The sequence below is a fragment of the Peromyscus maniculatus genome, chromosome 3 (assembly GCF_049852395.1).
Source record: "Peromyscus maniculatus bairdii isolate BWxNUB_F1_BW_parent chromosome 3, HU_Pman_BW_mat_3.1, whole genome shotgun sequence".
Taxonomy (NCBI): Eukaryota; Metazoa; Chordata; class Mammalia; order Rodentia; family Cricetidae; genus Peromyscus; species Peromyscus maniculatus.
Window position 1 is genome coordinate 135,192,553 of NC_134854.1, and position 15,437 is coordinate 135,207,989.

The window sequence follows — 15,437 nt, forward strand, 5'->3', positions numbered from 1 at the left end:
AACCTTTGAATTTATTTATTATGTATTGTTAGTTGGGGGGAAGGGACACATCTATGGAGGTCAAAGGACAACTTTGTAAAGTCAGCTCTCTCCTTACACCTTTACATGGGTTCTGGGAATCATGGAATTCAGGTCGCCGAGCCTGCACAGCAAGCATCTTTTCTGCTGAGCCATCTTGTCAGTCCCATACACAACTTCCAAATGATGTTTTCAAACATGTCCCCAGAAAGTAGTCACATATCTTCTCAGATACTAAAGTAGAATTCAATTTAAATCAACAATTACTGAATGTTTACCACCTGCCAGACCTTAGCATAAGAGTGGGACTCTGTCATTAAGAGAAAATGCAGCAGAAGTAACAAGGAAAAGCAAAGCCCTACCAGCTGCTTGCTAGCTGGAGCTGTGGTCCATAGTAGAACCCTTGCATAGTACACAGGGTCCTGGATTCCAACCCCAGCACCACAAAAACAACAGTCAGCTGTTGGATGGAAAATGGCAGACACCATCTCAGCATCTCCAAACACAAAGAAATTCTCAGGTACCCATTTAAATGTGAAGATAACGAGATGGATGATAACACTGGCTTCTCAGCCTTATCACTGTAGGGATCAACCAGAAGGTGTCTGATGTTTGGATTTTGCAATGTCCAGGGAGTCTATAATTACTGCAAAATAAAAGAGTTAAAAGAAAAACTTCAATGTAATTGAATGTGCCTTGCAACTATATCATTCAATTTCAGTTCTATTCAATCAGCATTTACTCAACCAGATCCTAGACTGAAGACTGGAAAGAAAAAGGTAACCCATGAACCTTGAAATAAAGCAGCCAAGGAATGGAGAGACACTGAGGAGATGGAATATGGTGTGCTGTGTGCTGGGACAAAGCTACAGACGACATATCAGATGGTATATCAGAGATTACATAACCCAGGCCAGGGAAGGAGAGCAACATCTTGGGATGCTCTGGAAAGAGGATAATAACAGAGTAGCACTGGTTCATTAAAGCCTATGTGCTAGATGTCAGAAGTCAGGCATATGACAAGCAATACTCTCAAAAAGAAACACTGGACATAGGGTTCCCCTTCTTAAGTTTTTTGTTTTATATATATATATGTGTGTGTGTGTGTGTGTGAGTGTGTGTGTGTATGCATACATATATATACATATACATGTATAAACATATATATATATGTATATATATATATATACACATATAGTGAGTGTGTGTGTGCAAGCCCATGCCACTGCATGTATGTGGAGGTCAGAAGGCAAGCCATGAGAAGACAAGCCATGAGAGTCAGTTCCACATTGTGGGTCCCAGAGATCAAACTCAGGTCCTCCAGTTCATCAGCAAAGACCTTTACCTACAGCCACCCTATTTCTTTTCAATTTTATTTATTTATTACATGGGGGCATGATGTGTGCATGTGGGCCCACGTGTGGAGGTCAGAGATCAACTCTGTGGAGTTGGTTAGTGGAAACAAACTCAGGTTGCCAGGCTTCTGCAGCAAACGCCTTTACCTGCTGAGCCATCTCCCTGCTCAAGGGCTCCCCTTCTTGAAAACATCCCACTCATTGATTTGCAGAGCTGGATTTTATGGCCACCAGGTCTCATGGCCCAGGAAGATTAACAGTTGGCTGCCCAGATGGAAGGGAGGAAGCCCCAGACTAAGTGAGGAGTGATGGTACTTGTCCTACTCTGTTACTGTGTGGCTCTAGAGTGTCCTTTGGCTTTCTGATGGCTCAGACTCTTCATCTGCACCACGGTAATGTAATTCTACTGGACCTGACAAGGTCATTGGGATAATGGGTACAGAAAATGCTTTGAGGGGCTGGACAGAAAGCATAGTGGTTAAGATCACTTATTGCTCTTGCAGAGGACCCAGGTTCGATTCTCAGGACCCACATGGTGTTTCATATCTATTCATCATTCCAGTCCCAAGGGATCTGATGCCCCCTTATGACCTCTGTAGGCACCAAGCATGCACGTGGTACACAAACATACATGCAGGCCCCACACTCACATGCAAAATAAAAAGAATAAATCTGAGTTTGTAAAAAAGAAAAGAAGGTCATGTGTGGTGGCACAGGCCTTTAATCCCAGCACTTGGGAGCAAACCTTTAATCTCAGCATTTGGGAGGCAGGATCTCTGTGAGTCTGAGGCCAGCCTAGTCTATAGAGTGAGTTCCAGGATAGCCAGGACTGTTCTCAAAAAATAAAAAATGAAAAAATAAATAAAAAGAATAAATAAAGAAAAGAAAGGCTGTAATGCCTTCCATTCAGTGTCCACCAAGGTAAGGACAGACAGGTGATTGCCACCTGCTTACTGGGAGGGCTGGACTTCACCATCAAAATCAGAGCAGCTGTGACAGCCAGCAAGTGTCCCTCAACCCAGATTCCAGGCACTCCTTTCCCTAGGAACCACCCTTGCCTGCCCCTCCCCCACCCTGCATGTGGTCTCCTGAGGAGTGAGACTATATACGAAGTACAAAGTTAACTGAAAGGGTACTTCGTCTGCACAGCTTCTGGGGGCTCATTATCCATGCTGGGACAGGACATTCCACTGAAGAAGCTATTTTGGGGTCACCTACACTCCTGAAAGAAGCTATTTCGGGCCAGGCGGCAGTGACACACACCTTTAATCCCAGCACTCAGGAGGCAGAACCAGGCAGATCTCTGTGAGTTCGAGGCCAGCCTGGTCTACAGATCGAGATCCAGAACAGGCACCAAAACTACACAGAGAAACCCTGTCTTGAAAAAAAAAAAAAGAGAGAGAGAGAGAGAGAGAGAGAGGGAGAGGGAGAGAGAGAGAGAGAGAGAGAGAGAGAGAGAGAGAGAGAGAGAGAGAGAGAGAGAGAGAGAGAGAGAAGAAAAGAAAGAAAAAGCAGCAGCAGTTATTTTGGGGTTTCCCACGTCCCCATAAACCCAATACACTCTGAAAACAGCAGTGATGGCTGAGGGTCAGAATTCTTGTGGCCATGAGTTTAACTGTTTTAGCACTCCTCTCTCATCTGAAAGTCTGAACCTCATAAAAACACCTTTTCACGTCATTTCCGGGAGAAAATTCTTTAAGAGAAATAATCAAATCAGCTCTAATATTTTTACTTAATTTTTAAACTGTGTTTGATGATTAAGTATAACTGGAGTTTTCCTGGTCCTGCCTGGCCCACAGTCAGGACAAATCTCTCTCACCTGCCAGTCCTGCAGCTGCTCAGACCCAACCACGTAAACACACAGGGACCTTTATTACTTATAAACTGTATGGCCATGGCAGGCTTCTTATTATCTAGTTCTTCTATCTTAAATCAACCCATTTCTATTAATCTATAAGTTGCCACATGGCTCGTGGCTTACCGGTATCTTAACATCTGCTTCTCATCCTGGCAGCTGGCAGTGTCTCCTGACTCAGCCTTCCTATTCCCAGAATTCTCTTCTCTCCTTGTCCCGCCTATACTTCCTGCCTGGCTACTGGCCAATCAGTATTTTATTTATTAACCAATCAGAGCAACACATTTAACATACAGAACATCCCACAGCAATTAAGCCTTGTTATAAACCTCATCCTTCAAACAGCTAGAGAAATGGCCCAGTGGTTAAGAGAGGACTTGACTACACAGAGAAACCCTGTCTCGGAAAAAAAAAAGAGAGAGAGAGAGGACCTGAGTTCAGTTCCCAGTATCCACACCTGGCAGTTCAAAACTGCCTGTAACTCCAGCTGTAGGGGATCTGACAACCTCTTCTGGACTCTGTGGGCACCAGCACCTACAGGCAGAGACCCATACATAGACACAAACTTACACATATAATTCTAAAATAATAAAACTAAGTCACTTTTAAATTACATCTTTTAAATAATGTAACTTAGAAAACCACCAAAGCATACAAATAGGATCACTGTAAAACATAGCTCACACCTATTTCTTGTAGGTGTGCATTGTCCTTAAGTGTCTCTCTCACTCTCTTTAAACCTGAAGCATGTATTTATCATTTCCATCTAATAAACTCGCTCACTTAGCTTCAGGCTGACTCATCCTGGAATTCGTTTCCGCAACATAGTCAAGAATGTGTCTTTGTTTATTGGAGCGATTCCTCTGCCTTTTGGTGGCTATGTCCCCTCATTACCGATGACTTGACCTTAGCCTGCCAAGGTTGCCAGAGCCCAGGCTTTTGCCATATAAACTGTAGTTACATGAGGATTCTGCTAGTTATATCAGCTAGCTATGGCTGCATAACAAAGGGCCCTACAACTTAATAGCTGATATCAAAATAGTATGTTACTTTTCACTATTTTACTAGTTTATTAGATAGTTTTCTGTATTACAGTAATACACCACCTTCATTTGGAAGGTTCACTGGGACATAGGCCCTTTTTTTTTAGGTGTTTTTAATTTTTATTTAATCATTTATTTATATTGAGACCCTGTAGGCCAGGGTAGCCTCCAGTTTGCTTTGTAGCCATGGATGACTTTGAACTCCTGGACTTCCTACCTCTACCTCACAAGTGCTGGTATTAAAAGAGTGTACCACTACATCCGTTTTATGCAGGGCTAGGGATAAAAGCTAGGGTTTTTAGAATGCTAGGCAGGCACTCTGCCAACTAAGTTACATCCTCAGAGCTATGTAGAAATCTCTGATCTTAAAATATTAACTAATTTTCAATAGAAAACATTGTGTGGAACTGGCAAGACAGCTTAGAGGGTAAAGGCAGCTACCACCAAGCCTGACAACCTGAATTCAATCCCCTGCATTCATTATCACATTCAATTAAAAAAAAAGTTTGTTTGTTTTTTGAGACAGGGTCTCTCTGTGTAGTCCTGGCTGTCCTGGAACTCACTCTGTAGAGCAGTTTGGCCTTGAACTCACAGAGAGTGAGTTTTAAAGAAAACATTGTGTAGTTGGGCAGTGGTAGTGCATGCCTTTAATCCCAGCACCCCAGGATTCAGAAGGTAGAGGCAGGCGGATCTCTGTGAGCTCAAGGCAAGCACAGGCTCCAAAGCTACAAACCCTGTCTTGAAAAAAAAGAAAGGAAGAAAGAAAGAAAGAGAAAGGAAGGAAGGAAGGAAGGAAGGAAGGAAGGAAGGAAGGAAGGAAGGAAGGAAGGAAGGAAGGAAGGAAAAGAAAAAGAAAAAGGAAAAAAAAGGAAAGAAAACATTGTGTGACACCACAAAACACATCAGGGCCCTAAATTTGGAACTTGGGCCACCAACTGATAGCCACTTATGCAAAGCAATGCTTTCTGCTAATCCTTCAATGTGCATTCTGCCAGGTTTTCCTCAGTCCAAGGAGTTCGAATCAGGGACCTGGGTTCTGCTCTGATCCTCCTGGACAGAGCTTCTCAAGATGAGACCCCAAGACCCCAAGCATCAGCAGCACCTGAGAACTTGTTAGAAATGCAAATTCTTTGACCCCACCCCAAATCTACTGATGCAGATGACAGGACCAGGCATCAGGACAACCTGGATTGGTTCTAAACTATTTTATGCACTGGAAACACCTGGAGACCTTAACAGACTACCAATGCCAGAGCCCCGAACCACAGAAATTCTGATTTACATACCCTGGGTGCAGCTCTCCCTTCAAGAACTTAAGTGCTCTGCAAAAGACTCTAAGCTGCAGCCATGGGACTTCACTTGGACCTTGAAACATGGGGAGGGAGGCAAAGAGAGCTAGGGATATCTCGGAGGGGAAAGTACTGGGCAATTGGAAGGCTAGGCCATACCCCTACCCACACTCCATCCCAGGCCCACACCCACACACCCAAAGCTGTGGCTCTAACTCAAGGCCTCCCACATGCTAGTCAAGTGCTCTACTCCTGAGCTACATCAGCCAGAGACTCACTCTTGTAACAGCTCTTTTCCAGTTGCCTTCCATAGAGCACGATGGGAGTTACATCCTGATAAATAAACCCATCTTAATGTCAAACAGTTACAAGCCTAATTCTCATAATTCAGGGACTGTCCATGTGTATAAATACATATGTAGTAGGAATTAGCTTGCATGGTCACAGAGGCTCAAGATGTGCATGGTGGAGGCCAGGGAGATGGCCCAGCAGGTGTTTGCCATGCATGATGACCTGAGAACAATCTCTGGAATCCACGTACAGGTAGGAGGAGAGAACCTACTCCACAAAGCTGTCTTCAAGCCTCCACACGCATGCTGCAGCACACACACCTGCACAAAACACAGGCAATCGTAATAAACAGTCAAAGATCTGTAAGATGAGTTGGCGGCCCAGGAGGAACGGGTGTACAAAGAGAAAAAACAGATCCCTGTCCAAAGGTAGCCAGGCAGGTGAAGTTGCCTGTTAGTCTTCTTTGTTCAATTTAGGTAGAAGGATATACTTTACTAAGTCTACCAATTTAAATGCTAATATTATCTAGAAACACACTCATAGATACACCCCAAATAATGATAGACCAAATACTTAAGCATTCCATAGCCCAGTCAATTTGACACAAAAAATTAATCATCACAGGGAATATGGACTCGAATTTGTGGACTAGTATTTCCCAAATGCTTTTCTTGAGGATCTAGGCCAATGAAATTCTCCACCAAAAAGGCCTCTGTGAAAACACAAATCCTGGGGAACGCTGTGTAATGAGGCATATTAACATATCAAAGCTATGAATCACCCCACAGGAAAGAAGTGACTCATAGCTTTCTCAACATTAGTGTTTGATCCCAGAACCTGTTTTTTACTTAACACCTATTCTTTTCCCACGGAACTAAGGTGTTGCGTAGCACATATTGGGAAATGCTATGCCAAACCATGAGAAGATAATACAGATTTGGAACGTGGGATGGGGCATGATATTTTAGAGGAATCTGACAGCACTGAGATTTAAACAAAAAGAAGAGTCTAGAAAAAGAGAGCCCAGCCGTGTCTATAATGATAAAGGCTTGTTTGTGTTAAGTGGAAATGGGCAGAAAAGGAATATGATGAGATATTTAATGGAAAAGAGCTTGCACATATAGGTTATAAAGAGAAAATAATAGAAAATCCCCAAATTCAGAGCTTATGAAATGAAAGACTAAATAGCCACTGATAAGGAAAAAAAATGGGGCTGGAAAGATGGCTCAGAGGTAAAGAGCACTGACTGCTCTTCCAGAGGTCCTGAGTTCAATTCCCAGCAACCACATGGTGGCTCACAACCAACTGTAACGAGATCTGGTGCCCTCTTCTGGCCTGCAGTCATACATGCTGTATACATAATAAATAAATAAATCTTTAAAAAAAAAAAAAAAAGAAAAAAGAAAAGAAAAGAAAAAAATGTTAAGAAAAGCCGGTTCAAGAACAAAAGTATGGCATATTAGGCTAGAGATGTAGCTCAGTGTTAGAGTATGTGCCTAGCTGAGGGAGGCCCTGAATTCCATACCAACACCCCCAACACACATGCACACCCACACACATGCACGCACACAAAATACGTTCAATTTTTGATGTGTTAGTTTGAGGGTCACAGTAGACAGAGAGCTCTAAGAAATATGCAACAGTTTTCTGAATTCTGAGATTTGTCTGCAAAACATCAAAATGATTCATCAACTTGAGACTCATCAGCAGAGAGTTGGAAATTAAATCACCTTTACCCTCTTTCCTACAGCCAGACTAACCCCTTCTCTTTGAAAAGCCATGCTTTTAAGCCAGCCTTGAGTCTTCTTGGTGGGTTGTCCAAAGAAGCTTTCTGACACATCTCTGTGCACTGTGGCAGTAGGAAATATCACCCTTTAATGAAGGAAGCCTCAGACTTCATATATAGAGCCCAAGTTGATTATAGACAGAAACATTACATTCATCCTGTTGCATGTAAAACATAACCTTCTCTCCAGGGCCTTCATATTATAGAATCCCAAAGTTCTAGGTACCCAACACCAGCAACTTTCAGTAGATTTCATAAACTGAAAAAAAAAAAAAAACCTCTTCTTGCAATCTCCTTGATGCTTGTACTAATGAGAACATGCTGAGCCTCGCTGTCAATCAATTCAGCAAGTACTTACCAGGTGCTTTCTGTATAGTTAGCCCTGAAGTGGTCCAAGGCCTCTTCCCTTCTCCTCCATGCTGTTGTATTTGAATCCTAGCTGTTCCCCACTGCCCCATCAGCTGTATGAATTCGGATCAATTTCTTTAATTACTTTGGGTCTTGGCTTTCTTATTTATGAAAATGTCTTCTTTGATTATTTATTCATTCATACATGCATTTATTCAATAAATGCTTCTGAGCTCCTGCCTTGTAGCTATAGTTATGTCAGGCATAGTGTCTTCTCACAGTGGCAAAAGATGCAGGCGTGGTCCTTGTAGTCATGGAGCTTAAATATCACTGGATTCTTAAGAAAACTAGAGATAATCTGTGCAAATTACAAGGCACAGTGGTTCGAGTATAGAATGCACTCAGTAGCTGCTGCTTTCTTTGTATCTGTTGATAGATCAAAGCACACAAATTCAAGTGTTTGTGGTAGCCAACATGAACATGGGCAGTGGTGAAACTATGGCAATCTCCTCTCTAGTGCCCCTGTACTCACCAAAGGGCAAGGGCTACTCAACATCAGTACATTGTCCCAGGAACAGATATGGATCCAGGGTTCTTTAGGTCTAAAGAAAAGCAAGGAAAATCCATTTTTAGGTATTTCAAACCTAGTGGGGGCCAAATACAATATATCTGACCCAGGAAATTCAGGTTTGCAAGCTGACCCTGAGCAGGCAGGGTCCTCAAGAAAGTCTCAGTTTTCATTCTCACTGAGACATTATGCTGAAAAGCTAATGGACCCTTGAGTGAAATCCTATTTCACTGCAGCTCAATCTCAATCCATCAGCCTAACTCTCTTCACGCTCCACTGAAACAGGAACCTGGAGTGACAGGATCATTATCACCAGAGGAAAGGGAAATCTCACCACGGGTCATCAGCTTGCATTGTATAAATGACTCTAAGGGCTAGAAGGGAGCAAACAGTGGGAGGGGGCCAACAGAGAGCAGCGGGGCACAGGCAGTTCAAGAATCCAATCATGCTGATTGGATCTGAAGGCATCATGGAGGGGCAGCCACACATAGAACTGGAACATTTAGTCGGTCCCTCTAAGGTGGTCTTCCACCAGTGTGAAGCTCATGCTTTCATCATCTCTGATTCACTCTTTCCACTTCAATCCATTCTGTTTATGGATTTAATATCTGGTTCCATCCTTTGAAAGAGCTCATGATTTCCCTCTGTTCTCTCTTTCCCCTCCTGCTTCAGAGCAGGGCAGATGGAAAGCCCATAATAAAACAACAGCAGATGTGAAAAGATAGAGATATTTGTGTTGCTTTGGTGTGGAGTCCTAAATGAAGCTGCCTTAAGAGGCAAGAATGAAGCAGCCTCATTCCTTCTAGAAGAATTTAAACATTCCTAATGCTGTCATTCTTGTTCACAGAAACCCAGTAAGTATACTTTTGTGCTCATATGACCTAGTTTAAAGTTTCTTTTGTATTCAACCATGTAAGATCAACTGGATGTTCTACAAGACCATGTGATCCTGTACACCTGAGTGCTCCCCTCCATTCCATCATGTGATTTGAGATAATACATATGTCTCATTTACTGGAAGAGTGTGGGAACAATAACACTGGTCCCCAGTCCCATTCCTTGACATGCAAGAGATACATGAGTTCTATAGAAGAGGTGCTGAACTCAATTCACAACTGGAATAGAATAGATACCTCTGGGTGACGGACTGAGGAGTTATGTAGTTGTGGGTTTTTTGTTTTTTTTTAACCCTTTGGGAGCCCACCACCCAGCTCCCAAATAAATATACGTAGACTTATTCTGGCCCTAGCTTGGCTTGTTTCTAGCTAGTTTTTCTAACTTAAATTACCCTGTTTCTCTTTAATTACATGTTGCCTCTGGGCTTTCTACCTTTCTTTATTCTATATATCTTCCTTTCCTTCTTACTCCATGGCTGGCTAGGTGGCTGGTCCCTGGCATCCTCCTTTCCTTTTCCTTTTCTCACTGCTCCCCCTTCACTCTCTCCCCTAGATTTCTCCTCCTATTTATTCTCTCTGTCCAAGAGCAATGGTGATATTGTGTCCCCCAATATATTGTGCACCTTAATAAAATTATCTGGGGTCAGAGAACAGAACAGCACTAGATAGACATAGAGGACAGAAAATGATGGCACACACACCTTTAATCCTATCACTTGGGAGGCAGAGATCCATCTGGATCTCTGAGTTCAAAGCCACACTGGAAACAGCCAGGCATGGTGACACACGCCTTTAATCCCAGGAAGTGATAGCAGGAAGCAAAAAGGTATATAAGGTGTGAAAACCAAGAACTAGAGCCTGGTTAAGCTTTTAGGCTTTTAGCAGCAGTCTAGCTGAGATCCATTTGGATGAGGACTCAGAGAGAGGCTTCCAGTCTGAGGAAACAGGATCGGCTGAGGAACTGGCAAGGCGAGGTGGCTGTGGCTTGTTCTGTTTCTCTGATCATTCAGCGTTCACCCCAATACCTGGCTCTGGGTTTGTTTTTATTAATAAGACCCTTTAAGATTCTTGTTACAGACAGCCCTGCCTATTTCTTTCCTGTCTAGCTATTGGCTGTTCAGCTCTTTATTAGACTAATCAGGTGTTTTAAGCAGGCAAAGTAATACAGCCTTACAGAGTTAAACAAATGCAACATAAAAGAATGCAATATATCTTTGCATCATTAAGCAAACATTCCACAGCATAAACAGATGTAACACATCTTAAACTAATAGTCCATAAGAGTTCCTCAAAAAAAAAAAAAAAAAAAAAAAAAAAAAAAAAAAAAAAAAAGGCTGTCAGTAGAGTCCACTGTGAATGAAAGAGTTTGGCAAATGAATGTCTCACTCAGCCTGGGCTGCTATAACCAAACACCACAGACCAAATGACTTAAGTGAGAGAAATTATTTTCTCACAATTCTGGAGATTGGTTTCTGGTGAGGGCTCTCTTCTGGCTTGCAGAAGACAAGGAGAGAGGGGGGCAGGGGAGAAAGAGAGATGAGAGATGGAGATGAGAGATGAGAGATGAGAGAGAACATCTTCGTCTTAAAGCATGAGTATAGGAGTTCTATAGAGTTAGGGGCCCATACAATTAGTGCCTCATTTCACATCACTTAACATTAATTACCTCCTAAAAATGCTATCTCCAGAGAGAGTGACATTGCGAATTGGAACTTCACCATATGAATGATAACATGGACGGGGACAGACAACTAAGCCAAAGCAATGAGCTAGTTAGAGCAGCATGATTAGATGCTGAAGGATCATCACCTGGTTATTCCCCAACCCAGTAAGACACACTCCCCCCACCCCATGTTCAAATGTTCTTTGGCTCTATGAAAGAAAAACATAAAGCAGGAAGCTGTGTCACTGGGGCTAAGAGCTCAGCTACAAGAACATACCCACGAGAAGGTCTAAGTGTCTCCCAGATGTTTAAGGACATGGAAGAGATTGGAGATTGGCTTCTGAGGGAAGAGGCTGCCACCAGCACAGGCTGTAGCCAATGAGCCGTGTGAAAATCAGCATCTAGAAGAGGATAGTAGACAGGGTGGTCAGCAAATGATGAGAAGTGTGGAAATCAGTGACCCAGTGAAAGCTGGTGACGACAGTGAAAGTGAGTGGAGCGCCATGCCTGCCATCAAAGGGAATTCAAAATGTTGGGAGCAGGAGATGCCAAGCAGAAAGTCTGCTGCTTCAAATATACCCAAGAGCCTCCTCTCCCCTCTCAAGGCTTTCCAACACCTCCTCTCTCCCATTCAGAGGGAATCCGTTGAGAAAAGAGTGAGCACCAGGCTTTCTGCTAATCCTAGACTGAAGTATGGCTACAAACGTCACACTTATATTCGCCAGTGAGCCCACAAGATGTTCACTACCTGCGTTTTTCATCAACCTAGAGAGCACACACTGGTGGAATCTGTTTTCCCAAACTGCTTGAGCCTCTAAATACAGATTTTCTTAACACTTTGCTAACAATAGTAGAGTTTGCTATGTCTAAATTTAAAGTTAAGTCAAGAAGCTAAAATAAATATTGTGTTTCTCTTTTATAAAAATGAGAAATGCTGCTGGGGAGATGGCTCTGTGGCTAAGCACTTGATGTACAAGTGTGAGGACCAGAGTTTGGATTCCCAGAACCCAAGTGAATGTCAGGAGGGCACGGTAGCCTGCCTGTAATTGCAGTTTTGGGAAGGTGGGGACAGGGATTCCCAGAGCAAGCTTGCTAGCAAGACTAGCCATATGGCCAGTTCTGGGTTTGACTGAGAGACTTCAATTCAATGAATAAGGTGCAAGAACAATTGAAAATGATACATTGCTCTCTGGCTTACCACGAACATGCACACACATGGAACGCTGTGTTTACAACTGTCAACAGCCTCTAAGTGGCCATGTTGGGAACTTTTCATACTTGTGGCACTTGACCTCTCCAACACCACCTGTTATGTGGACAATTCCCTATCACACTCTCCTCTGGTGAGCTCCTTTTCCTTCTCGACTCTCTGGCCACTGTTGATACGCCACTGTCAATCTAGGCACACGTGGAAAGGCAGGAATTTTTAAAACCACGTATGTACCTGTGGCACTACCAGGAACTGCCTTGAGCACTTAGACACTTGAGAGATTCCCCATCTGAAAAGCAGTAAATGGAATATCAGACACAAAAGGACCTGCTCTGCCCCGGAACTGTGCTCACAGTTCCATATGGTGAACCTTCAGTTCTCCTCACTGAGTGCTGGTCCCTGTACCTGCTGCACAACTGACCTGTGGGTGTCCTAATAAGCTGAAAGGAACGCAACATTGAGTTGGCCCAACTGGTCAGTCTTGCCACGCTTTGAATCCAGACTGGCCAATTACAGGCTGGCCTGGCTTTCCACTCCTATTTGGCTTTCTCAGTGGCCTCCTCTGCCTCGCCCTGCCTGGACTTCTGCTGCCTGAATCACTGACCACTTGGAAGCATCATTTCCTGCACAGCTCATCATTTCCTGCACAGCTCCTTTTATGGCCTACTTCCAAGATACCTGACTATCACCTTGATTTTAATTAGGATTTGCACTGACTATTTAGATTGTTGATTCTGTGCTCCGTGTCTATAGACCAGACACCTGGGTTCCAGACTCATGGCAGCTTGGAACAGGCCCCACAAACCCCTTATACCCTGTGTTTCTAAGACTGACTTCATTGTCTCCTTCCAGTCTAGGCTTCCTCATATGTTCTTTCCAGTAGTCAGTTGTACCTCCATGAACTCAGTTATACAGGCCTGAAAGCCAAAATCATCAAAGTTACCTATGTTTCTTTAAACACTTATTTGAAGCATGGCAATGATGAATGAATCACATTGGCTCTTTTGAAAGACCAGTTTTATCACTGGCTTGAAGGTGTGGCCTATGCTTATTGTTCTCATAGGCGTACTGATCTCACAGGTAGGAGTACAAAGTATATCCAAATCAGCCTTCTGAGTCATCTACATCATCTTGTTTCTCACCTGAACTGCTGTAATCATTTCTCATCCAACCTCCCTTGTTCATGTTCTTCTAACTTCTACCAAGCTATTTTTGTTTCTTTGGTTTTTTGTTTCTAGTAATTAAAGTTTGTTTTTTTTTTTTTTTCATTTTGCTGAAGTAAGAAAACATCTACTGTGGATATCTTGGAAAAAAATATTGTTACAAATACTCACTGTTAACATGTTTGTATGTATGTATGCATGTATTCCAGCCAATTTCCCTCAATGGGCATACCTCTTTAGAAGAAAAGAATTATATAATACACACTCTGGTATGTACTGTCTTTAAAATTAGTCTTGTGTATAATTTTTTATGTCAATAAGTCTCTTTGTTTTCATTACTAGTGAAAACATAGCATCCTACTATTGGGACCATTAGGTTTCTTTCTGGATTTCCTCATCTTAAAAAATACGCTGTGGTAAACATTTTTGTACATAGATCTTGATCATATTCACGTTTTTTTCTTAAAGGTTTAGAAGAGCCAGTGATGCTGCATATTTTTAAAGCTCTGAAGCCTTCACCAAACACTCTGACAGAAGGGTTTGATCCGATCACATTCCCACTGTGGATGATCACTGTAATGTGCTTCAGACTATTGCTGAAGACTGGGAAGAAAGTTATAGGTTCAAGTACAGAAAATCAGAGAAGGCTCAGAAATCAGGCATTCAGGCCAGTGTCTCTAAGCATAGCTGTGGCCCACTACAGAGTTCAGTTCCCAACATCCACATCAGGTGGCTCACAACTGCCTGTTACTCCAGTTCCAGGAGATCCAATGCCCTCTTCTGGCCTCCTTGGGTACCTGCATGTACATACACACCGCTGGCTAGTTTTATGTCAACTTGACAGAAGCTAAATTCATCAGAGAAGAGGGAACCTCAATTAAGAAAATGCTTCCATTGCCGAGCGGTGGTGGCGCACGCCTTTAATCCCAGCACTCGGGAGGCAGAGCCAGGTGGATCTCTGTGAGTTCGAGGCCAGCCTGGACTACCAAGTGAGTCCCAGGAAAGGCGCAAAGCTACACAGAGAAACCCTGTCTCGAAAAGCCAAAAAAAAAAAAAAAAAAAAAAAAAAAAAAAAAAAAAAAAAAGAAAATGCTTCCATAAGATCGGCTCTAGGCAAGCCTGTAGAATGTTTTTCAAATTGCAGATTGATGTGGGAGGACCCAGCCCATTGTGGGTGATGCCATCCATGGGCTGGTGGTCCTGGGTTCTGTAAGAAAGCAGGCTGACAGGCAGTGGTGGCGCACGTCTTTAATCCCCTCACTCGGGAGGCAGAGGCAGGCAGATCTCTCTGAGTTCAAGGCCAGCCTGGGCTACAGAGTGAGTTCCAGGAAAGGCACAAAGCTACACAGAGAAACCCTGTCTCAAAAAAAAAAAAAAAAAAAAAAAAAAAAAAAAAAAAACCTCCAAAAATAAAAAAAGAAAGAAAGAAAGAAAGAAAGAAAGAAAAGAAAGCAGGCTGAGCAAGCCATGAGAAGCAAGTAAGTCACACTCCTCTGTGGCCTCTGCATCAGTTCCTGCCTTCAGGTTCCTGCCCTGTTTGAGTTCCTGCCCTGACTTGCTTTGATAATGAACAGTGATGTGACAGTGTAAACCAAATAAACCCCCCTCTTTCCCAAGTTGCTTTGATCATAGTGTTCCATCACAGCAATGGTAACCCTAACTAGAACATACAGAGACAGGTAGGCACACACACATACATGTAAATAAAATATTTTTAATGTGAAAATACAGCCAAGCTTAGTGGTACAGGCCTGTAATCCTATCTACCTGAAAGCTAAAGTAAGATGATTGAGAATGTATGGCCTGTCTTGAATATTCAGGGTGTTTAGTTCAGTCTAGGCCACTTAGTGAAATTTGTCTCAAAAGAAAAACACAAGAAAAGGGGTGGGATATAGATCAGCAGTGTTTGCCTATATGTATGCATGAGCCCCTAGGATTAACTATCTCCCCCC

At 42.9% G+C, this 15,437-nt stretch overlaps 1 long non-coding RNA gene across 2 annotated transcripts in view; it reads right to left on the minus strand.

The window, feature by feature from the left end:
- Window positions 1-15,437, minus strand: part of LOC107399558 (uncharacterized) — a 28,000-nt gene continuing 12,563 nt past the window's right edge. The window contains exons 2-5 of one of the 2 annotated variants that reach the window (XR_006070530.2): window positions 11,390-11,513; window positions 8,518-8,587; window positions 7,996-8,411; window positions 1-664 (exon numbers count right to left, since the gene is read on the minus strand). This is a non-coding gene — a long non-coding RNA (uncharacterized LOC107399558). Of the gene's footprint in view, window positions 665-5,557; window positions 6,172-7,995; window positions 8,412-8,517; window positions 8,588-11,389; window positions 11,514-15,437 lie in introns of those variants that run through there. The other variant, XR_013050062.1, reaches the window with a different exon arrangement.